Genomic DNA, 25,893 nt, shown 5'->3' with positions numbered 1-25,893 from the left:
TGAACCAGGAAAATTCTGTAAACAAGTGCAGCCTTCATCATACTAAAAGGACCCAACAGACTGTGAAATAGTCCGGCTTTCCATTATCACATATAGAGTTTACAACAATAACGGTGGCAGACTTACAACTCAAGATTCACAGCATTCTGGGAAAGAAAGGGCTTCTTATTTCAGACAGGGGTAGACAAAAAAAAGGCTTTTCATTTCTAGCTGCAGACTATTAATTTCACCCAGTGCCACTGTCTCTGGCAGGTGTTATCAGATGTAGCGAATAAGCTAATGTTAGCCTCAGGAACTGGCTGACACACAGTGGTGGAGGAAGTATTCAGATCATGTACTTGATCAAAATTAGCACTAACATGCTGGCAGTGTTGTGAAAGCTGAAAATGATCTTTGTTTCTGTTGCAATGTGACACATTGTTTATTCACTGTTAATTCGATTTCATGTTTATTATATTTCCTAGGCTCATGTGTTTCTCGGGTAAATTCTAATTTTGCAAAGTAAGTAGCAACTAAATCTGTCACAGCAAATTGGTGGAGTAAATAGTAAAATGTTTCAGAAAGAGAGGTTAGTTGCGCAAACATGGGTACCACTTATTGGGTAATATTGGGTAGAGAACAGCAAACTACTGAGGATATATTGTCTCTACGATCTTTTGTTCGGCTCAACGGCAGGCTGGAAAATGTAACAGACACTGTCATCAGAGCAGACTACTTAGTGTATTGATTCTGTACATTAGTAATATATGTTTCTGTGATTTATGTGAACTGCTACACTGCAATTTCTAACAACCATGTTTACTTTCTTATGCATTACGACAGAGACAGAGGTGAAAAATTTTGATTCATCCAGTGTTCCCCCAGTATGACTCACGTCAGTTAGCGGACCTAAGTTAAGTTTGGCTGTCAGAAAAATTGTAGGAATTCACGTTTGCAGCTTACAAAAGAGCAGAAAACCATGCAGTTTTAACCTTCTTATACCTTCGCTTTTCTGTATTTTTTGAAAGTCTAAACTCCATATTTTTAAAATCCCAAGCCCCATGATCAGCCTGAAGTCCCTATGTGATCAGTGATTGTACCTCTAAAAACTCTTCCCTCTACATTCCTGTTACAGATTTAGAAGTTTTGTTTTTTTGTGTTTTTTTTTTTTTTACAAGAAAACAATCCATCCTTGCTTTAAAAAGGGTTAGATGTAATTCTACACTGTTGCCTTCTTTAGAATGTGCAGATCTGTCTGTGCTTTCTCTTCGCCCACCTTTTCACTACTTACTGCACCTGGACTAGACCAAGTTGTAATATTGGAGTAACTCAGCTATACATGTTTGGCTGGAAACCAATTCTGCAGAGGAATAATGATACACCAGTCCCATCCTTTAAGCAGACAGGATTGGTTTTGTTTTGTGTGTGTATTTGTTACTTCTAAAACCCCAGAAATCTCAATTTGTGTTTCTGAGACGGCCATCGGTACGGCAGAAATGCTCAGCAATGCCATTGATTTCTTGTTTTGATTCTTAATGCATCTTCCAACAATTAAAAAACACCATAGGCTTGTTAAAGTATAAAAAAAACCACTGATTTCCAGAGAAATGGGAGTCTTTAAAAACCGAGACAAATTGCTACCTTGGATCTCATAAACCGAGGAAGGGTTTAGCGATTTGTCATCCTTTTCACTTTTGTTTCTTTATGAGTTGTATGAGATATAATGTGTTAATTAGTGGGCTTTCAAGGTGGAGTTTTTCAACTAGACATTTACCTTTGCTTCAAGTCTTCCTGCTGAACTAAACTGTGACAGACAAAAAAGCGGCTTCAATCTTCTAATCTAGCTCTTGGCGAGACAATCGGTTTATTTCCCAAAGTTTTGAGCTATTCCTTTAAACACAATCCTATTTTCTTATGAAATACACACACATCCACGCATTCAAAATGAGACGGCACACTAAGAGGGGTAGGGTGATTGGCTAAGTGATCTCCTTTAACAGTCAGACAGATCGTATCGGATTGCTTGCTTGCTTCGGGGCCTGCAGTGCCATCAGATAGCACTTGATAAGAGTGTGACAAGCTAAGGCAGCGAAGGTCAGGACATGATGGCAGCCAGGGCAACAACAGCCCTAGTCTCTGTGCTGGGAAGGAGGATTGTTGGGGGTCGGGGTCAAAGATGAAGTGATCAACTTGAGGCAAAAAAAGGAGAGAAAAAAAGAGAATATAGCTGCTTTAAGAGGCAAGTTGCTCATGTCTGATTCATTTCCATAAATGTGAAGAGAATGGGGGACTAGCCACGCTTTAGAAAGGCAGGTTTTCTGATGCTACATGACAAGTTTAGCATTCAAGAAGTCTGAAAAACCATTTAAATTCTGACAAAGGACCTATGTAGGATTGGTTCTTAAAATTCAAGGCTGCATTTCACTCGTCTTCAATTGCCCTTTTCTCAGAATCTTGATGTCACACATTGCTGCAAGGTCAAGGGACTTGCACTTTTAAGCCAATCCAAACAGAGTCTGTGTCTCTGCCAAGCTGATTCGAGCAATCCCCATTACGCACACATTGTCATGCGTCGCCGCTCAGCTCAAATGAGTTACAAAGAAAGCAGGGAGAGGAAACATTAGCAGCAGTTGGATGGACTGGATGCATAAAAATATTAGAGAGTGATTTATGACCCATGTCGATAGCCAGTTCCAGGCAAACAGCGCTGTGTAAGCAAAGGCCCTTCCGGCATCTCTATCGACCATTCTGGTACAATGGGTGACAGAGAAAGACTATGAAGCCATAATCTCTCCGCATCAATCAAAGAGAAAATGTACCTGTGAGACTGATATTGCAAATTCAGACAGCTAGTCCGATCTGTATCCAAACCCCAAACTGGCTAAAATGGACAGACACACATTAACGTAAAGTTGAAGAAGAAGAAGAACAATACTAATGGATGTTTGGGTCTAAAAATATTAAAGAGATTTATTTCACTTTCATATTTTTTGAGGCTACGGTGGTGTCTGCTGATAACATGAACACGAATGAAAAATTACTGACAGTCAGTGAAGTACAAGCAGGTGTTTAAAAAGTTAGTCAATATATGTTTAACCTCTTCTTTCCACTTTAGTTTAATTACAATGTCTGTTTCATTGATGATAAAAATTTGATCTTTCCAGCCAGATGACGGCATAAAGCGGTATAATTTGTAAAGTTTCTTATGTGGAAAAGAATTTAGAATAGCAGCAATCTACAAATTGGTCAGGCAATCTCAGGATGAAACAGGGGGCATGACTGACATCAAATGGTCTCTGCAATATCAAAAAATATATGAATAAGTGTCAAGCATAAAGAGCATTTGGAACTGCACTCTGGGTGTTCTTTCTGGTGCATAAGTAATGTACATACTCTGTAATATACATCCTGTTGGAGAACTACAATATGTCCCTTTCCCCTGGAATTAAAAATAACTGTCCAGCAGGAGTTAAAGTACAAATGGCTTAGCTGGGGTTGATGTGCTCTACACTGATGTTACATGAATGGGGCTGACTTTCAGCGAATAAAGGATATATTTTAATGACTGACATTCACTGCGCTACCAAACTCTGGTGACAAGAAGTAAACTTTCTTAAAGTCAGCATACTTCATTTACATGAACATCTGCGACTTTTACACCATCAACTGGACATTACTACAGTAGCACACAGGCAAATGACTGCAGCTGTTTGAAAAAAGTTAGTCTGTGTTACAAACAGGGATGATAAAGATTACAAATGCATCAGCCAATGAGGCAGAAGATGAAGGACATGCATGTCAGAAAATGTAGGAGGTTTGCTTTATTCCTGTTTAATGGGGTGGAGTTACACGCGTGTTTGCTGACTGCCCGAAAGAGTCCATAAAACAAATTCACCTCCCTGCTGCTAACTGCAGCATTCAAGTGAATACACTCTGCAGAATAAAGTCATGAAAATGGTGTCTGGTTTTGCTAGCTACCTGAGGCTCATGCTAATGCAAGACTTGGTTTTTCAAATGCTAACAGAGGCAGCTGAGTGTCTGTCAGCAGAGAGCAGCTGTCGATGAACTCCAATTACATGCTTCCAACAACATTCAAACTCAAGTGATAAGGACCTGTGATGCTCTGAGTTTCAATGCACTTTAAATTCTAGAGCTTCCAATACTGCAAATACCGACAGATTTCATAGACTGGTATGAATTGTATTGTATTTAAAATGTTACTTTTAAATAGGACCCCAGGAAGATTAGCTGACCTAAGGGTACAGCTAATGGGGATCCTAGTAATAAACAAATAAACAAAAATAAACTGATAAAGTTTCTGTGACAGTATTTGGAGACATCTGTTCCAGCTGGGCAGCTGTTTCCAGCAGCTGGACTGGCATTAACTACAGTGAACAAGTCACTCCATCATGTAGATCAGGTATGAGGATTATTCTGATATCAAACTGCTGTGCAGAGATTAATCATGTTGTGGGTTGTTTACTGTGAAAAACCGCAGCTTTTTTGTTTAGTACTTTGGATTTTGTCAGATCATTTAATTATAATTTTAAACGCAGTCAATATTTTTATGCTAAATGGTTTAATTTAGTTTATCTGTTTATTCGAATTCTTAGTGTAATCAGGCCAATTTTGCATTGAACAGTACATGTGAGTGGTTAAAAACAAAACCCGTATTTCATTAATTTCGACGGTTCATTTATTATTGTTATTGACTGTTAAGGTGACCGACTTTTGGTTAAGATAACCGTTTAAAATTTACCTCTATAGTTAAAAACTGAAGGTTCGCCTTTATAAAGACATGGGCATGTGGAAGGAAAGTTACTGTTTAGTTGTAGGAAACAAATATTTTATCTGCACATCTAGAATGTGTAGAGACTTAAAATCTTTCTTTCGGAGAATTAAATTGACAGAGTACTCCTTCAATAAGATATACAAACTATACAGTAATGCTATCCATTGCAGCACAACTTGTCATATCCACAGGATATGCAAAGTGAGAGCTCTCATTATGGAAACAGCTATATATGAGCTCTCCAACTAATGCAAAACAAAGCGTTCCAGAGCACTGGTGTTAGTGTACAGTAAGTGGAAGTGCGCTGCTTCATAGTGGCTGTGAGTGGGTCTGTTCACACTGCAGGTATCGCTCAGCGTGTTGGCTGTTGGCACCACAGACTGCCTACAGCACTATGCATTGCACCTTGGGGGTAAAAGCCAGAGGCTGAAGATGCTCTGTCACCTGCATCAGCTCACCATAGAGGGGGTGAACAGATGTCTGTAGGACAGATTTCAGTTTAGTATGAGCCCTCTGCCCTACTACTGCCTTCAGGCTGTAGCAACCACATTCTTTTTCAAACCAGTTTGTTTATTCTGTTTGCCTCCCATATCAGAGCACTGCCTATTCTTCACACCACAGCTGAGAACAGCCACTGGCTAACACTGATTCAATACATGGGTTGTACACCAGTCTGGATAGTTGTTGGTATGTATGAATGGGTACTTTAGAGACTGCACCTTCCTCCTCAGCTCACTGCTGAGCGCGTTTGTAGTTACTTCTTTCCGACGTCAGCCATAAGTTCCTTCACCTTGCTGACACTGGCTACAACCAGCAGCATCAGAGGTGCATTAGGTTTTATTTCAGAGCTAAAAGGCAGAAGATGTTCCACATCCTGCTCAAATACATCACTTCATTCTTCTTACAGGGAAAATGCATTGCAACTTTTACATTGGTGCTTCTTTATTTAACTGACTCCATATCACTGCATTATCTGCAGATATGTACATGTTATGTAGTCATCTTGCATATACAGCACTGTTTCTGGTCTCCCCTCTCTCTCTCTGGAATTGTCCCCATCCAGCAGCCCAGGATGAATCTTGGAGAGGTTTTGCTGCAGGATCACCAGCGACTGAGAACAACTGCCATTCATTTTACTCTACAGCCTTGGGCCTCGGAAATCAGTGTACAAGCTCATGCAAACGCCTACATGTTGCAACTGAACCTACAAATAACACGCATGCATATGCACACACACTCTAACACTGGTGGTCATCTAGTCAAGAATAGAAGTTCGATGTTCCAGGGAAGCAGTGGGTTTAGAGTCGACATTTCAAGCTCAGTCTCACCACAAGGTCACAGCCTGCAGGCAGCAGCAGTAGCAGCAATAACGGCTCTCCATCTCCCAGCCCCATTTAACTGACTGATGCTTTTTGACATGGCGGAGCAATCGAGCCAGTTAGCCTCTGGGAGGCTTCAATTAGGACCAAGACTTAATGCAGCAAAGAACTTTGCAAAGCTCTGATACGAGGTTACAGCCAGACTCAAATCAATAAGAAGAATATGGTTAAAGGCAGCTGTGCTGCATCCCACACTCACAGAACTACTAGAGCACTCAGAGATGGGTGAATGCAGATTGGATACAGGGTAATGCAGTGAGTTTTCTGTTGGTAGCAGATGTGTATTTTAGTTAGGATGAATTGTCCCAAGTTGTCTTTTGAGAATGAATTTAAACTCTCACAGTCAATTACTTAAAGATAGTTGGAGGGAAACAGGTGTCTGAGACTGTTTGTATAAAACATGTGTTTAAAATTTACAGATATTGGAAATTGTTTCAGCTGCACCTGTTGCCTGTGAGCTGCAATATACACAGACTCAAATGCACACACATTTTGTTCCAGTATGATAATGAAATAAAGCAGCAGGGCTGTGAGTGACGCGGCTGCTGCACTATTTCACGCCCCTCCGACAGATCCATTTCCTGGCAGTAGGCATGAGATTCAGGCGAGGCTCCTATATAACTGCCACTGCCACCTTGCATGGCCTTACGTATCTGATTTATGGATAAGATGTGTGCGGTTATACACTCCCTCACGGACCAACCCTATTTGATTGTGTCAGGGGCAATTAAACAGTCCTCAATAGGCTCAACGAACTGGAAAATGATGAACTATGACAATGGTGTTTTATATTTTTTGTGAGTTTCACAATTCTTGATTGAAAAAGAGAAAACAACTGGGAATAGGTTTCGGTACAGAATGTAAGTATTGCACTTATTCTACACGTTTGCATCAGCTTCATGAATTAATAGCAAATGCTTCAGTTCTGTCTGACTACTCAATTCTTGGGTACATGTTACATTGCCGAAAAGTCATCTTTTTTTTGCTTTTATCAAAGCGGTGAGTGCTATTCAGTGCCAGGAAAACACGGTTTGATGGAGCAGGGGAAAAACAGCTTTGAGTCAGGCAGACCTTGAGGTTGGCTGTACATCATTTCCCCCCCACAGTGCGAGTGCATCATTGTCTGGGCTGTAGCAGTCAGAAATGACAACAGAGGGTGACACTGAAAGGTCCCAGAGTTCAGCTGCCTGAAAAGTCACTGGGCTGCCTCTGACGGAAAGTCACACAGGGAGAGAGGAGGAAATTTGACAAAACAACAACCTCAAAGCACTACAGATCTCTCAGAAAAACACACGGAAATGTGCATATTCTCTTCCTCCTCCATCTATCCTACCATCCATCCATCACACACTCAGTCTGTCTTTCGGTGTCGTTGATGATAAAGCATGCAGACAGGAGGTTTGTGTTTATTGCATAAATAATAGTCATGCAAAAGCAATATATTGGTTATGAGAAAATGAAATGTCAAAATGCTGGATAACTGATTACTTGTTTAAGTTTTTCATCCAGGTGCAACGCAATAAAAGTGAAGAATTTCTGTTCTTTTGTTTTATATGCCGCGATGTGTTAATTTTGGAGTTTGGACTGTATTGGCTAACATCAGCTTTGGTGAAATTGTGGTTGGCATTTCTCAGCACTTTCTGAAATTTTAGAAAATAAACAATTACCTTATTTAAATAATATAAGTAAATAAATAAAATTGAGTAATCTACATTTAAAAATCAGATGTATCCTTGTTTTGTAGTGATATAATGTCACGATCTCTCTTGAATGCATTGATAGTATTTAATACTGGCATTTTTTAAACAATATCTAGTCAGTGTACTTAAATCCTGTAGATACTCAATTCTGTAATATTTTTAGAAGATCACGCTGCAATTTGCAAATACCGTTCGATTCAGATTCCCCCGTGTAGAGTAGTAATAGAAGTAAAGGATTGGAATCAGTCTTTATTGTAGGGTTGTCGTCTCCAGGTGATTGACTGGTGGAGATGTTCATATTTCACCAAATTCTTATTGATCAGACAAATGGCAGTGGTACTTTCATGAAGAGAAAAGCGCTACGTCAATAGCCTGTTGGATTAATACCTATTTCTGGAGCACCTTAGTATCTGTGAACATCCACATTTACTCCAAGTAGGTTCCAAAGCTGTGGGTATGGCTGCAGTTTGTTAAAAAAAAAAATAGACAAAAAAGTTGAATAGAAACTTTACAAACAGTAGTTTAAATATCAGAGCTCAACAACCAATATATCATATCATCCAACAACAGAATGGTAACCTCTTGACATATTTGTATTTTCAGAAATGACATGATACAGGCAAATTCACGCTCGTCATCATCATCAGTCAGCATAAAATAATGAGGTTAGAATTATTTGTTTTGCTGCAAATACTAGCCTTTTCTGTTTATGTTCAGCTCGCTAAGTTCTCACTTACCTTCACTTATTTACACCCACTAATGTCATCATAAGAGAAAGAATAATATCTGCGAATTTCTTCGCAATAAAATACTATTTATTACACTGCATACTTACATATATTTTTTTAAGAAAATGTACATTTTGCATTATATGCTTATACTTTTTCTATTTGTGTTTTTATTTTCGGGACATTTTTAGCTATATATTTTTTGTACTGTTTATATTTCTAAGGTTTTGAATGGGAGCCACTAATCCATTTTCCCTCTTGAATTAATAAAGTATTTCAGATTCTGTATAATTTACTCAAGGTAATAATGCCAGCAGGTAGAGCGTACTCAGTACCCTGTGGCTGATTTAGTTCAACTAGATGTAAAGAAACAGAACCAATCGATTGGTTAAAGAGTAGGTATGATTTCAGTTGACCTAAATTTTCTTCAGCTGATTACAGCCCTGCTTTACTGTCTGTTTCTCACTGATAACAGCCTCACTTTTAAATTTTTATTGTTGCGTATAAAAACCAAAACTGTCCTGCTGCTGCCGGTCCACATTAAGAGCACACAACCAGTAAAACACAGAGCATTTTCTACTGTGAAGCAGCCAAAAGATGTGCCAAGTGTATGTCACTGCAGTTAGCACCCATCGTTTCTGTTCAACAGATGCATCCAGGGAACAAAACTGCTGAAAATAGATACACTGTTTTTTGTTTTTTTTAGTCTGCAGATTAGTTTAACCCTCCTGTCATCCTGCAGGTTAAAATTGACCCGGTTTAAAGTTTTAAAATGTGGGGGAAAGTATGTATTTTCACAGTAAAACTTCTGATGTTCACATTTCAACGTTTTTGGGAAATCTCTGAACATTTTAGGTGGAAAAAAGAAATGTTAAAAATGTTTTCTTTAAGAACATTCACAGACAAATCATCCAAGATCCAGCAAATATCGCTGGATTTTGGTTGATTTTTTTTTGTGAATGTTCTTAAAGAAAATATTAGAAGTTTTACTGATATATATGGAATCACTTTAGATATTTTTTTAGGATTTTTACTTATTTTTTGACAATATTTACAAGAATTTTCTTGCCAATTTTTTTTTTTTAAACTTTGAAGGAATTATGGGAATTTTCTTCCTGAAGTTTTTGCAATTTTCAGAAATTTGGGGAATTTTTATGCTGGATTTTTTTCAGACAAGGAAACAATATTTTTTGGTGCCTGTAAATGAGGACAACAGGAGGGTTGAATTATTTCAGGGCAGATGGTCAACGAGGATTTTCCGTTATGTACTGAGCCACACTTGCTGTTACCACGGCAACAAGGAGAGTCACATCAACAGGAAAGGATTACTGTAATATAACTGACATCGCAGTCACCTGTTCGTATGACCGACAGGCACAGTGAGCGACTTTTTGAATTGAAAATCGAGATGGCGAACACGCACTCACACGCTGAGGATGTTGTGTGACAGTGTGAGCTGCACACAAGGGAAGCGTGTGCACTGGAAGTACGTAAGGTGTGGATTCATCACGGCTTTCACTCCTTTGATATGTGACTGAGGGGAGGGGAGGGTAAAGCAGAAACGTCTCTCCTCATTAGACCCGACTCCCCCTTCTGCTCCGCCGCTGACAGAAAGACTCATATCCTACCTCCACCAGTCGGCTCTCGCAGTATGGCATCAGTCCATCCGCATGAGTAACTCCAGCTCTCCCCTCAAGTCAAAATCAGTGCATCCGCTTGATCCGATTGGCCACGCACGTCAGCATCACCTAGTGTGAACAGAGGAGATAAAAAAAAAAAAGGTTCACTGTTTGATGTCTGGCCAAGTGCTGTGCCTTCACAGTCACAACGTTAATGTAAAGTACATTTCCTCTGGGTGTCAATTTATTGTTTTCAGTCCCTAATCTTTCTGTGCTGTCAGACTTGTTTGTCTCGTGCTTGTTGTTCTTTCGGATTCGCTGCATTACAGAATTCACGGAAGGTCAGTGAAAAATCTCAAAAGCTGCAGATTTCCCAGGAGATTACAAGGAAATTGTGAAGATAATCTTTGTTCGTTTGATTGTGTGATTATCATTTGTCAGATATGATGACATTTTACCCTTCCAAGTAATTTGTGAGTTTATTTTTAAACACTGAAGTGGTAAAGTTCTCATCAGAGTAACTTATTCAATGAAAATAACATTATCAAAACCAGAAGCAACCCAAAAAATGAGACCCAAATTAAAATCTTTCTTTTGCAGAGTAAACTAAATACTAACACATTCATAAACATAGAAATTTGAATTTATTTTATCAGCAGCATTTACATAATCAGCTTTATTTGCTGCAGAAATGTGTAATCAAATTTTCGTGTAATTCGTCAAACTTTCATCAAATCAGCGAATTCGTAGTTTTTAATTCGAGAGAAGTAAGCCGTGCACGATTAATTAGTTCTTTGAAAACAACACAGAGGTTTGGATGCAATAAGGAACATTGCAGAGAAAACAATTTTTCTTCAAAAAGAGTGAAATTAAGCAGCAGGGCAGAGAAGTAACAAAGAAACAGAGCACGGTGTGTGAGAAACACAACTGTTTGTTTTTAGGACGTTCTTACATCCTACCTGCAGAAGATGACTCATGTTCCCTCGCAGGGGAAAGACGCAGAGCATTTCTGAGAAAAACAGAAAACTAATATTAGGTTTTGCACATCTCAAAAACCTTTCAGAATGATTCAAATCTCTGGAAAAAGGAAAATAATAAATCTTGGTCGTTTCCTCTGACAGACACTTTGACCAGCTATTAATTGTCTTAAACCTGAAGCAATTAAATGGGATTCCAGCCAGTATTGATTGTATTCTTTAGACTTGTGTGTTTTCCACTGCACCATAACGCTGTTTAATCCATTTAAAAAAAGGCTACTGCACATGTAGAATCCTCACATACTAATTCCTATCAATATTAAGCATGTTTCCATTTGTTTGTACAGAGACAGAAGATAAATAATGGTCAGATCGAGTCCGCTTTGCCATCCACTAAACCCTCGTTCTCATTACGCCCATCCCTGCCTGACACGACTCTAAAAAGTGGGTAGCAGGTGCATGAATACAGTAGTCACAGCCAAACATGCATGGTTATAGGAGAAAAAATCCTCTCTGGCAGATGCTGCCAGCTGCATGTGTGTGATTACATCCAAACACATACACCTGAGAGGTTTCCTTGGTAACCAGAGGCCAGGAAGGGACTCGTATTGAGTGTTTCAGTGAACCATTTAACCACACACGTGTCTGTAGAACTGACAGTTAGATCTAAGCATTATCATTTAAATGTAAAAGAGACATCCCAAAATTTCCTCTTAAACACAGTTCATTCCTAACAGCCTGAGTGACTTCCTTTAGGGATTATTGAGCTGCTTCCACAGATGTTACCTTCGCCGTCGCACAGCGAAAGTAGATGACTTTTACTTTGAGTTTTCAGGTATCCATTTTCATAAAGACACATTACGGTGACGTGATGAACAATCATTTGCACCCAGAAGCGCCGCGGTGTTAATTGGGAGAGCTGTTGGTCTCCTCCAGTCATAACTCTGCACCGAGGAAGGAAAAAAAAAATGTGCCAATACTATCAGGAACTGCACATGATCATGTGATAGTTGCTAAATTATTAGCTACAAGGCAGAGCATGTGTCAGAGGCGGTGAGAGGTTACAGGGAAGGGAAATAAGCGTAGCCAGGATCTAGCTCTGCCTAATTTAAGACTATCAAGTTGGCTAATTGGTTTTAAACGAAGCCCTCTCTCTCGTACACGCGTGTCCAATTAGCGGAGCGTTAACTTCAGAATAGAATCGCTTCCTGTCAGTGTTTTCCAAAGCTGTGGAGTCGACATGAGCTGTGAAATCATAAACTCTGTCAGTCTGTCTCGCGCTCATCGTAGTAAGGAAGAAATGGCTTCCCCCGGGGATCTCATGCCTTATGGTGGTTGGGAGTTTCAGAGCAGCAGGGAAAAGAAGGCGGCTTTGTGAAGGTACAATGAAGCATATAAGTTCATATCCAGTCAGTGTGAACACATAAAGGCAGCGGCACCCCAGAGGTTTGCATCACTTTCAAATAAAGAAAAGAAACACTTGAGCCCCAAATGGAAATATATCATTTAGAATCACGAAAGGCTGTTGATGTAATTGAGATTGATGTAAAATGGCTACCTTATACTGTACACTTTAGGAAAAACTGTCATTCAAAGGATAGCTTTTCTTTATTATGTTACAGATTACCAAACCTCTCACTGTGAATAAACATACAATTTAATTTAGTTAAAGAAAGTTTTCTTGTTAAATTTTAAATTCACAAATAATTCCTTTTTATTGAAAAGATTAAACTATAACATAAACTTTACTGCTGTAAATGTATTCTTACAATTGGATGCAATTGGATACAGCAAAATAACTACTGCTGTAATTTAAGCTTGATGTGTTTGTTAAATAAAAGATATCCTGTGTAATTCTAGAAGTTTACAAAACAAACATGTTGAATTAATGTGTTTTTATCAGCATATATAATTAATAAGCATGAGTAAACTGCCAAAACACAGTTTTTAAGTTTGAAATTAGTGATTATTTACACAGTGGAATAAGTGAAAGAGTCCCTCAATCATGAGGTATGAGGATTATTCTGATATTAAACTGCTTGGAAAATATGAATAATTACAGGGTATTTACTATGGAAGACTGCAGCTGGTTTGCTGTGATTAATACTGTAGTGATTTGAGGAGGCAGTCACTTCTGGCAGCACTGTGTTGACAAGCACAAAGAATCACTAAAATGTTAATGTTCAAATCCACATTTTTAAATGAGCAGTTTTGTGATTGCTGTTTCAGTTTTGTTGTGTTTGAATTGTGGCTGTTGTGAACGGCTGAGATAATTTTGGTGTTTGAGAACACTGTGGAGGTTTAGCTAATAAAGGGTCACCATGACGGAGACTTATGTAGCGGGTAATGGATAGCTGCCTGTGTTCAAAGTCACATTTCTTAGCCATGACTGATCAGACAACTTGAGTATTTATAGCACCTGGTTCATCAATTTCTCAAAGGCAAATACATTATTTTAAAGGGGGAATACTGTTAAATAGAAAAGGCCTGTTATGTTCACAAGATTTTTCTGCTAAGTTAGATGTAAAAATTCATACTACACTTTGTAGAATTCAAAATTTACATTACATTCTTGTTATTTCAGACCAAATCATTAGGTTTGCAACAGGACTTTGACTTTTCTTTAAATTACTTAAAATTATAGAATGTAACCGAACAATAGCAGCAGTTTTCTCCAGTATTATGCCTGATTTTTTTGCATGTTATAGGAGCCTTAGACTATGTTTATTGGGTTCAGTGTCTTTGCACTAAATATTTAAAAGGCAAGCAAAAACGTGATCTAATTTAAAATTAATGCTGGAAACAATTTTAATTAGAGGAAATAACTGTATGTTTCTGACATTGTTTTCACTATTCATTTTTTTACAGTGTTGCTCAACTGGTTATCTTTTCTGTAGCTGCCCTTCATGAATAAATAGGACATTCTCTCACTGTCTAAACAGCATAAAACACCCCTGCTTTAAGTTAGCTCTGACAAGCTTTCATCAAAGGACAGACGTAAACAACTTGCAAAAGGAAAAAAATGTATTTTTTCCTCCATGAAAATGTGATTGCATCATTACTTTTGAAGTTGTTTTGATGCTGATGACAGTCAAACGAAAAAAATCTAGCATTTCTTGTGAAAGACTTACGGACTTTTTTCTTCTTCTTATAACCTTGGGACTGTTGAGCAAGAAAAAGACTGAAGATGAAAAATGATCACGTCTGTAGACATGATGCACGCTCAGAGGCTGGACTGATAATGTCACGATATGAGGGCGTCTGAACTGTAAGCTTACATACTGTATAAGAAGATTAGAGCCCCATGTGAGGCGGAAAAAACATGCACTTCTTCAGTGGAAAAGGCAGCAAGGAGGGGCTTTTGACAGCATATGAGTGCAGCGCTGGGAGATGCAGTCGCTGCAATAAGTGTGTCTCTCTTTGGGATGAATGTCTTGATCAGTGAGATGGGAGGAACAGGAGGCTGGGAAAACAGCTTGTACAGCCGGTATAATCAGCCACAGCTTTGGCAGAGAGTGGCAGCACTTTATTACTTGTCTAAGTAAATGTATAATTGAGCGAGTCACTTCATCCACTGGTGCACGAGACGAACACTGGCGCAGGCAAATTTATTTTCAAACCGAAATCTCGACAACTGCCGGAGAGCTGACTGACATGCATCACGGAGGCTCACAACCTTAAGGCAAGCTGGGTGTTTTCAGGGGAGGGAGTGGGGGGGAGTGGTGTTGGCGTTGCAAGCAGTTCCTGTCAGATTTAAACTGCATTTTCCAAAAAGCCTGGAAATGGTGAAAAATACTGCATTTGGCTTCCCTCGGGATGGCATTAAATGAAAACACTGAGATCAAACATCCCCTGCACTTTCAATTAGATGCCATTCCACTTGAGCCCACTTGATCTCTTATGTAAAAAGCTATGTGTTGCAATTAGTTCTGATTTAGTTTGTTTTATTAAAACATCGCCTGGAGGTTGTGAAGAAAGGCAGTGCATTGATGCTCGTCCTGGCATCTTGTTCTGGAGTCAAATATTACAATCATTACACCGACTCCTAAATTGCCATTGACAGAGAAAAACCTCCACCTCATTACTTCTCAGGAGCTAGCACGCAGCTAATATTTACAGAGATTCTTGTGATAAATGGATAAAGCAGCTAATACAACAAGATATCTCACTCTTGACTGAGCCAGAGTCTTCATCATACCAGAGTACCTCAGCATTACGGAAACCGGAACAGAAGGGTTAAATTTCCACAGCGCTTTCTGCATCATTAACAATGTCTTTGATTAATGGTTTACAACCACCCAAAGCCCCACCTGTGAGAATCGCAATAAAGATGATCGTTCGTCGGGCTGCAGCCGCCTTCCATTCTCACATGTAGACAGAAAGACATTCTTTAAAAGAGCTGAAAAGTTAAGACACAGGAGGTTAATTTTCACTCACACCTGTTCTAAATAAACCAGTGGCGTAAATATTGTGACTTTCTCATCAGCAATTTTGGTGCCAGTGCAGAAGGGGCACACAGTAGGTGTGTTCGATAGGGAAAATAGCCCTGCATCAATTCTCCCGTTTTCTGCCGACCTCTTCGCAGTTTGCAACCCACCCATGTAATCCATCATGGAGACATTAATTATGTACTAAGCTCTTCTAGGACAAAGACTCTAATGAAGGGCCTGTCAACACAGGCCTTCCCCAGAAAACAGTGCAGTCATTGGAGGTGGGAGGGATGCTCGTGCTGAGCCCCCCACTTGGATCTTATCTCGAAGAGGAAGGCAAGAACAGTTCAAGTGCATTTCCAGCACCTGCATTGTGATAGTGCTTGCTCAGTGCACACCTGGAACTGCACACTCTATTAGACACACATGGGCCACAGGAGTAAAGCTAACTTGCTAACAACGGCGGTTGATTCATGATCATAAGCGAGGAGGGAGTTGTTTCTCTATTTCTGTAGCAAATTAGTCACAATTTGTGACAGCATTTTGTAAAAGGGTTCACTAAATGTACTTCTGTCATTATTTTCAAATGACACCGAAGCTGCCGGAGTGACTGTTAGGAGCAGTTTACATTTTTCACAATGAAAATGATGACTGTCAGTTTATGAGTTGCTACTGAATGTCTATACATTCACCCACAAATTCTGCTTGAGTAGTTAAAATAGCTGCAACTATTTAAGTTCATCATGGCCTTGGGTCCAAGTTTAAAATAAGACACATTTCATGGTTGACAGAGGCAGACAGATTTACTCAAAGTCAGACATATACTATATATTTTCACAATAAAAGTTTACATAAAAATGTTTATGCTTTTTTTATACTATATTTATTTCTATTTTAGAAATTGATCTTACATGTTGCTGTTCTATTTGCCTGTATTAGTGTTTTATATGATTTTATTTACTTTTACTCTTTGATTTAGGGTTAAAATGAAGTCTCATGTTGTCTTAATGTTTTTACTGCCTGTCTAGTAACATGTATAGGCCTTTGGTCAATTTAGGATATTTAAAACATGCTGTTAATTCAATATGATCGGATCGGATCTGATTGCATGAGACTGAAATGGTGTGACATACGTGTCACTGATGTGCAGTGAGGGTGTGAAAAGGAAAAGGTGTGATTGGAGAAAAAAGCACAAAAGCAACCACTGGCTGAGTGGGAGGAGGATGTAACAAGAAAAATTTAAAGAGGGTTGGCTCTGTAGCTGAGGTATGTGATGTGTATGGTTGGAATAAATCTAGAATATATCTCTGTTATATGGTTGGTGTGATACTAGTGCTCTATTTTTAAAGCAACAGTGACAAGCAGATCAAAATAGGCCAGATTTGGTGCTGCTGACATTGCAAAGATTGTTTAGTTAAAATGACAGAAAGTGAAATATCAGAATCAACAGATGGGAAAAAATGTGTTTAAGCACTATGGTGGATAGTATTTGGAATAAAAGAAGAAATAAGTTAACATTTTGCCATGGTGGTCTTACAGTAACTGGGCTGTCCAGGGAACTCCGTTGGTATGTGAAAAATGCTGGAAGAATGAATGCTAAGATCATAATCAAGGAACTTTTAAACTTACTCAAACCTCAAAACTCAAAAATGTACATACACACACCACTGCTTGTCGAAATAACATCTCATATTTATATAACATCTGAAGCTAGTGAAGCAGTGAGGAACACCAATGTTGTACTTTAACATCACCTAAATTATAAATTCCACTGAAACCCTGCCGCAAGTCAGTTCTTATTTCCCTCCTTTAAAGTGATTGCTTACCATTTTGCTGTCTGGTGATGTTTTTACTTTGTTAGTTACCACTTCATATTTCACCATGCTATATTTCACTCTTTATTATATACTATTAAAATTGTTTTTCTAAGAGTTGTTCTTTTCTCAAATTACTTTTGTGCCCTAGAACTGTATAACTCATGGACACATTCATTATTATAGACAAATAACAGAAACGAAATGCACAAAAAAATTATCCTTGCCTGGAGCCAGATGAAGAGATCGATACCAAATCACGTCTGTAAAAACCTAGGCAGGCAATTAGCTTTGCTTTGCAGAAAGATTATAAAGGGAACCAGTTATCTAACTGCTAAAGTAAAAAAAAACAACAACAACAAAACACCTAAAAACATCTCTAAAGGTCAGTGTATTTGGTTTGTGTTATCAGTCCACAAACACAGATGTCAAAAACAAATTGATTTATGGGGAAACAGGATACAAGCAGGCATGGCGGTTAGCATCATCGCCTTGCAGCTAGAAGATCCCTGGTTCGCATTCTGGCATTGGATCTTTCTGCATGCAGTTTGCATGTTCTCCCCATGCATGTGTGGATTTTCTCCAAGTACTCCGGCTTCCTCCCACAGTCCAAATACATGCTGAGGCTAATTGATGATTCTAAATTGTCCGTAGGTGTGAATGTGAGTGTGCTCGTTTGTCTCTATGTGTAGCCCCGTGATAGACTGGTGATCTGTCCAGAGTGTCCTCTGTCTTCGCCCTAACTTAGCTGTGATGGACTCCAGCACCCCAACAACCCTGATGAGGATTAAGCGGTGTATAGAGAATGGATGGATAAATGGATGGACACAAACGGCATGTACAATGCATGGCTTTGATTTTTACATGTTGAAATTGCAGCATTTTGTAGTTGTTTCACCATGTTACCTCTTCTCACGACTCTAGTGGGATCCATAATCATGTGCCCCAGACAGACATGACAAGTCAGCCAGACAAAGTGCCTCCCTGCCAGCCAGCCAGCCAGACTGAGACCGAAGTGTGTAGGCGGCGTGATGGATTAAAGACAGCGCCAGGACAGTGCTGCTGCAGGTCTGCTCACTGTTTCAGCTGGACACTTCACAGCGTTCGCGGCACCAGCCGAGCTCTGAGCGTCAGAGAGATGACTTGAGGTGTGAAACTCGAGCCATAACTGAGCCGAGCGGGCTTTTGTTTCATGGCTAATTACCGCTGACTCCTGGCTCTAAAACCCCCGCCTCTCCTCCACGTCTTCCTTTGCTTTCTCTTCCCTCCATCACCCCTCTCTGCTCTGTCTTGCTGTTCACCAGTGGGAAAGGTATTACTAATGACAGAAGAAGGTTAACCAATTATCTTCGGGCAAAATCTTTCAGTGGTAGCTCTGCTTGTGTCCCTGCAGAGCAAAGATTGCCAAAGGAAAAATATAAAAAAGAACACACACACACAGCAAACAGCAACGACCAGGGACTTGATCCTGATCTGACTTGGCTGGTTACATCCAAACTAATCCTGGTTTTATTTTTTTAATTTTTCAACCTCACAATACAGCAGAAACCATAAGATAATAAGGAACCGTCTAAGACATAATTAGACGCTGAGGGCAAAGGGATCACTGAGCACCTCAAGGAACGTTATTTCAACACTTGCTTGATTTCAATACAGATGGTGGGATTTATCATAGGGGATGAGGAGAAAGACTGGGAGGGAAATGGCAGCTTGACGAGAGCTTTGGTTCTTTTGACCCTCTGATGCAGAGTGATTTGAGAAAGTCCTTTTGGCGCCGTGATGAACAGGCAGATGGATAACAGAGCAGAATCTTGGTGCTTACAGCTTTAGATGACATCTGACTTTCATGGAGTCTTAGATCGTCATCGTACTAGCCAAAGTGAGAACAGCAAAAAAAGACTCTCCTTCCTCAAAAAGATGTTGAAACACCCTTGGGTATGCTGCTTTTAAACCATGAAGGAGTTTTAATATTGGAAAATACTGGCTGTAATGCTACTGAGAAGAATCAAAGAATCATTAGTCCAAAACATGACACAGAAGAGATGTATAAAACAGAGGTATGTTAGCTAAAAAAGATTTTTTTTTGAGAAGATTCACAACAACAGAAATGAGAATTTTTAAATATTCTCCAGGAAGCTGTTTCTTATTGTTTTGTGAATGAGGCAGGGTATTGCAAGATGATACGACAGTAAATCGAACACTGATAAAATGATGTGGAAAGAAAGTTTGGGTTCAGGGAATCCACTTACTGATTCTTGAGATCACTGATACTTCTCCATGAATCAAGTATGAGCAAAACCAGTGTTTTTTCTCAGTGTAAAATTTCACATTCTTACGTCTCCAAATGCCACTTATTCGTAGACTGTATCTTGTTTCCTTATCATGTATGTAGTCAGAAATGTAAAATGTTGTGATTGTAGAAGTGTAACTTGCCCAAGCGATAAATTAGTTCCTGGAGTATTTACTGGTCAAATGTCATACACGCTTAACTTGAAACTGGTAGTGGCAACTTGCAGTATTTTGAACTTTGGAAAGAGCTGGGAAGAGGCTTTGAGCTTAGTAGGCTCCCTGCTTCCTGTCGCTAATCTCTTACTTCACATTAAGACATGACAGTGGTCTCAACATTTACAACTTTTGGCAAGAAAACAAAAAAATGTTTACCCTCACTAACACTAACCCAAATCAATTTGAGTCATCTGGGAGTTATGCTGAGCTCAGACTACAGGTGTTTTGGGATTATTTGCCCCATTATAACCTTCCACACAATCAAAGAGAACTCTGGTCTGGAATTATGGTCTGTGGGGCCCAGATTATTGGTAATGTGAAGGATTACAGATCCTGTGGTAAACCTCCCTAACTGCTCACAGACTCACAGAGGTAATTCTTACAATGAAAAAAATGTTTGATTAGTTTTTCGCTCCTGTATCCAGGATACCAGAGTTTCTTCAAAACCACAAATGCTGTTGCCAAGTGATGTTAAAATTCTAGCTCTTGTTAGCTAGTGTACAAATAATAAAACTGATGGTTAAATCTTGTTCATAAATGGCAGGAAAATGAAGAGTGAGATGGACTGATGGATTGGAGCAGCACCAGCAGTATCGTGGATGTTATCCCAGATTGTCATGGTGAAGAGGGATCTGAAGGATGGTTGGGCTCAGGCTTAGGGGCACAGGGCGAGGAGAATCTGGAGAAAGCCTGGAGATACTGTTACTTCACATCAAAAGGAGCCAGCTGAGGTGGACTGGGCATCTGATTAGGATGCCTCTTGGGTCTCCTCCTTTGAAAGTTTTCGAGAATGTCGAACTGGGAGAAGACTCTGAGGTAGATCCAAAACTCGCTGGAGGATTATATATCTCATATGTCTGGAAATGTGTTGGATCCCCCAAGAGGAACTGGGAAGTGTTGCTGTGTAGAGGGACTTCTGGATGCCCTGCTTAGCCTGAAACCATCGCAGCCAAAGTCCAGATAATTGGAAGAAAATGGATGGTTAAGATCTTGCTGAACAACAGAGCACCCATATTAACTGCATCTTCCCAACCATTTTCTCAGGCAAGCTCTTTTTGCTTTTTGCTTGTATTTTATTCTCATCACAAAGTAGTAGTAGTAGCAATCTGCCAAGGCTGCTCAGTTGTATGATTTTCGATGGACGAAATATCTAAACAATTCGTGGTCCGCAGGAGTTGATTTGTAGTCGGGTCGCAATCGTGATTGTCAGCAGGCGGCTGACATAGTGTTCACTTGAAGTCATGGTTACAGTGACCCGGTGCCGCTATCTGGCAATTATATGGAAATCTTAACAAATCTGTGGATCCAGACTGTAAGCTGCATCACTGCCAAAATCTAATCACTCACTTGTTGTGTCAGTTTGTTTCTGACTAATGTTTGCAAACGGACAGACTACAGAAATACAGACAAACCAACGGCCATCATCACATAACATAATAATATTCTGCGGTGTGTGATGCACCATTATTTTCAAATCTTGTAGCCTGAGCATGTCTGAGATTAGAGACAAGAATATCTGTGAAGTTTCTCCTTGTGTGTGATGCAACCCGATTTTCAAAATGTGTTAGGATTCTAAAACTCCTGTAGTCTGAGCCTGGCATTAGGGAGATTACAATAAAAAGAGAGCATGAATGGGAAAGAAAAAAAAGAAATTAGTCGGAAAGAAAAGGGTCTGTGAAGTAGGCAAGGTGAAATACAAGGAGAAGTGAGTGACACATCTGTGCTAGATAAATGAGACGTTAGATGTCCACAGCTGGTTAACGACTAAACCCTGATTAAACAGTTATTAATCAGCTGAGGCCAAAGGAGTCACACCAACATTCATTAGGTTTTATCTGCTCGGCAAAGGCCAAGATGTGCAACCGCTAATACAGTCGGAATAGAAACGGTAGACAAAAAAAGTTATGGTATTAGAGATACACACGTGGACAAAATTGTTGGTACCCCCTCAGTTAAAGAAGGAAAAACCCACAATTCTCACTGAAATCACTTGAAACTCACAAAAGTAACAATAAATAAAAATTTATTGAAAATTAAATAATCAAATCAGCCATCACTTTTGAATTGTTGATTAACATAATTATTTAAAAAAACAAACTGATGAAATAGGGCTGGACAAAAATGATGGTACCCATAACTTAATATTTTGTTGCACAACCTTTTGAGGCAATCACTGCAATTAAACGATTTCTGTATTTGTCAATGAGCGTTCTGCAGCTGTCAACAGGTATTTTGGGCCCACTCCTCATGAGCAAACAGCTCCAGTTGTCTCAGGTTTGATGGGTGTCTTCTCCAAATGGCATGTTTCAGCTCCTTCACATATGTTCAATGGGATTCAGATCTGGGCTCATAGAAGGCCACTTTAGAATAGTCCAACGCTTTTCTCTCAGCCATTCTTGGGTGTTTTTGGCTGTGTGTTTTGGATCGTTGTCCTGTTGGAAGACCCATGACCTGCGACTGAGACCAAGCTTTCTGACACTAGGCAGCACATTTCTCTCCAGAATGCCTTGATAGTCTTCAGATTTCATCGTCCTTGCACACTTTCAAGACACCCTGTGCCAGATGCAGCAAAGCAGCCCCAAACATTACTGAGCCTCCTCCATGTTTCACCGTAGGGACAGTGTTTCTTTTCTTCGTATGCTTGGTTTTTTGAGTCTATGAACATAGAGTTGATGTGCCTTACCAAAAGCTCCAGTTTGGTCTCATCTGTCCAAAGGACATTCTCCCAGAAGCTTTGTGGCTTGTCAACATGCATTTTTGCAAATTCCAGTCTGGCTTTTTTATGAGTTTTTTTCAGCAGTGGTGTCCTCCTTGGTCGTCTCCCATGAAGTCCCTTTGGCTCAAACAACGACGAATGGTGCGATCTGACACTGATGTACCTTGGCCTTGGAGTTCACCTTTAATTTTCTTTGGAGGTTGCTCTGGGCTCTTTGGATACAATTCCAACGATCCGTCTCTCAATTTGTCATCAATTTTCCTCTTGCGGCCACGTCCAGGGAGGTTGGCTACTGTCCCGTGGGTCTTGAACTTCTGAATAATATGAGCACTGTTGTCACAGGAACTTCAAGCTGTTTAGAGATGGTCTTATAGCCTTTACCTTTAAGATATTTGTCTATAATTTTTTTTCGGATGTCCTGGGACAATTTCTCTCCTTCGCTTTCTGTTGTCCATGTTCAGTGTGGTACACACCTTTTCACCAACAGCAGGGTGACTACTTTCTCCCTTAATAGGCAGACTGACTGATTATGAGTTTGGAAACACCTGTGATGTCAATTAAATGACACACCAGAGTTAATCATGTCACTCTGGTCAAATAGTTTTCAATCTTTTATAGAGGTACCATCATTTTTGTCCAGGCCTGTTTCATTAGTTTGTTTTTTAAATAATTACGTTAATCAACAATTCAAAAGTAATGGCTGTTTTTGATTATTTAATTTTCAGTAAATTTTTTATTTATTGTTCTTTTGTGAGTTTCAAGTGATTTCCAGTGAGAATTGTGGGTTTTTCCTTCTTTAACTGAGGGGTACCAACAATTTTGTCCACGTGTGTAATTTTACCGTGGATGTCAAAGGTCCTAACGGTGAACACATCAAGCCGGGACTCCTTAGTTTCATCACTTACTATCAGAAAAGAGACATTTTAAATACATGAGGATGCTACACCAAAGGACGGATATCAGGGGTGTCAGCTGAGGGAGATTTTCTGAGCTGATGTCTTCCTCAGATGCTCTGCCATCATCACCTACTCCATCATCCTCCGGCTGTCCCTGCTTCATGTCTGCCACCTCAAAGTCCTGATTATAGAAATGCCAAACTATTCAGTCACGCAATTTATCATGACGCTCTGCGTGTTCTCTGTGGCGAATGCGCCTCCTCTGTCACAGCACCCGGGGCAAACTGTCAATTTGAAACCCACCTCGTGTGTTGACCTTTACGATATTCATCCATTAATTTTTCCACCAATTCCTTTAGAAAGGCACACAAAAGCTAACAATTAACCTCTCTGGTTGAAGACAAAAAAAAATACAGTCAAGAGATTTATGGCAATGAGGCCATTTTAGCCGAAAAGTCTGATTGACGATATCGCCAAGTGGAGCCTGCAAACTTTATAGTAATGTGAGTGGAAAACACATGAAAACATGGCATATGGGAATAAACATCCCCCTGTTCAGTTTTGGTGGTTTTACAAGGGTTTCAGTCCCGTGTGTGAAAGATCTATGAAATGTGACCCGGCCAATATGAATCTGTTCATAAAAAATATACTGAGTGAAATTAATGTATGTAAATGATGGGTGAAGGTAAGGCTTAGGGTCTCTCGAGACATGGCATTTCATTAATTTTTTCAGGCCCTTTGACATAATTGGAAGCTCTAAATCTATGATTGGCTCATGCAAGCGCAAAACCCACAGTGGCGCTTGACATTTGTGGAAGTTCAAATCCTGGGTTATGATAGAGAAGTGGGAGAAATTAAATCTAATTTTGACCTGCTGGAAAAAAAAAGAAAAAATACAAAGATTAGCCCGAGCGCATGAAATGTACAGAAAATTACAGGTTGAAGTGCATGAGCATATGAAACTGAAGGAGCGTTTAATTAGAGGCTTTGCTATTGATTAAGCTGGGCAGAGGTGGGTTTTTCATGAGCTGTTTGGGCTTTTGTAGAGCAATTTATTTTCCAGACGGCAGCAGCAGGCAGAAAGGGTCCATCCTGCAGAGAAATTAAGCTGCTGGATGAAGAAATTTAAGATAAGACGGCAAAACTGAGGGGAAGAAGAGGAGAGAGATGGAAGAGAGACTGACAGATACAGTATAGATAGATTTTTCTTTCACTTCAATCGACTTAACTTTACCACAAGCAGCGAAGTTAATTCTAACTTAGAGTGACATCTTGGCAAAGGTTTAAAACGTGCGGTGGGAAGCAGGAGTATCAGCAGTATAGAATAACTCAGCCCAGTGTGAAGCTAAAGGGTAATAAAAAGTGGACTAAACAAGCTGAGAAGAATGGATGGTGCAAGAGATTAGCAGAGCAGACGTAAGACTGTGTGTCTGAGATGAGTGGTGGTGGTTGTGGGGGTATGATCGTCTTGGCAGAGCGGCGTCGACAGCTGCAGTGTCTGCGAGCAGAACCAGCAGAAGCAGCAGCTTCAGCATCAGTGGTTGCAACATCTGTCTCTGCTGCTGTGCCCCTCAGTGAGCTGATGATTTGCAAACCCTCCACCACAAGTGTCCCCCTGATAAGCCGAAATCTGAGCTGTGATTTGAATGAATGTATCGTATAATTGCCTGATGCTGCAGTCGTGTTTACTTCTGAAAACATCTGAACTGATTAAAGTTTTAGAGTTTATAGGAAATAAGTGAAATGGAAAGGAGGGTTTCAATAGATCTTCAGAACATATGGGATTAAGAGGCTAATTAAACATAAATCAAGAAAGTTTGTATTAATTGATACAATAATATGGCTAATTCTGTGGGTAAAACCCAAAGCAAAGCATGTAGAAGAAGCTTAACAGTTGCTGATTTGCCTCTCATAGGACAGAACTGAATCTTTAAAAAGAGACATATGGAGGGAAATAGAGTACACACAAAGACTAAAGCAGGCAAGAAAGAATCAAGAGAATCTGGCAGTCAGTGCTACGACTCACAGCATGATGCAACCGAACTGTGTTTGAGAGCAGAAAAAAAATACAAGGAGAAGCTATAAGCCTCTGCATAGATGGCTCTCACATTAAAGGAAACTCAGACTACACAGACATTTATACAAGCTGTGTGTTAAATTGAAAACGGGCTCAGTCCAGGCAAGTGATTTAGAATTTTCTTCAGAAATACTCTCCATCTACAGCTGTGAACAAAAGTTTATGTACCCTTGCAAGGACCATATATATCTAATGACACTTATTTCTAGGGCTGAGTACCGAACTTCGGTTCTTTAATGGCACCGACCGAAACGTTTCGGTAGTAATGAGCATCGAAATAA

At 39.7% G+C, this 25,893-nt stretch overlaps 1 long non-coding RNA gene across 1 annotated transcript in view; it reads right to left on the bottom strand.

Moving 5' to 3' along the window:
* Positions 1–9,667: 9,667 nt before the first annotated feature.
* LOC127536490 (uncharacterized) overlaps positions 9,668–25,893 on the bottom strand; it is a 62,787-nt gene continuing 46,561 nt past the window's right edge. Inside the window, exons 2-3 of the long non-coding RNA XR_007945479.1 lie at positions 11,157–11,206; positions 9,668–10,326 (exon numbers count right to left, since the gene is read on the bottom strand). This is a non-coding gene — a long non-coding RNA (uncharacterized LOC127536490). The remainder of the gene's footprint in view (positions 10,327–11,156; positions 11,207–25,893) is intronic.

The sequence above is a fragment of the Acanthochromis polyacanthus genome, chromosome 1, assembly GCF_021347895.1.
Source record: "Acanthochromis polyacanthus isolate Apoly-LR-REF ecotype Palm Island chromosome 1, KAUST_Apoly_ChrSc, whole genome shotgun sequence".
Classification (NCBI taxonomy): domain Eukaryota; kingdom Metazoa; phylum Chordata; class Actinopteri; family Pomacentridae; genus Acanthochromis; species Acanthochromis polyacanthus.
This window is presented reverse-complemented; position numbering and strand designations above follow the sequence as displayed.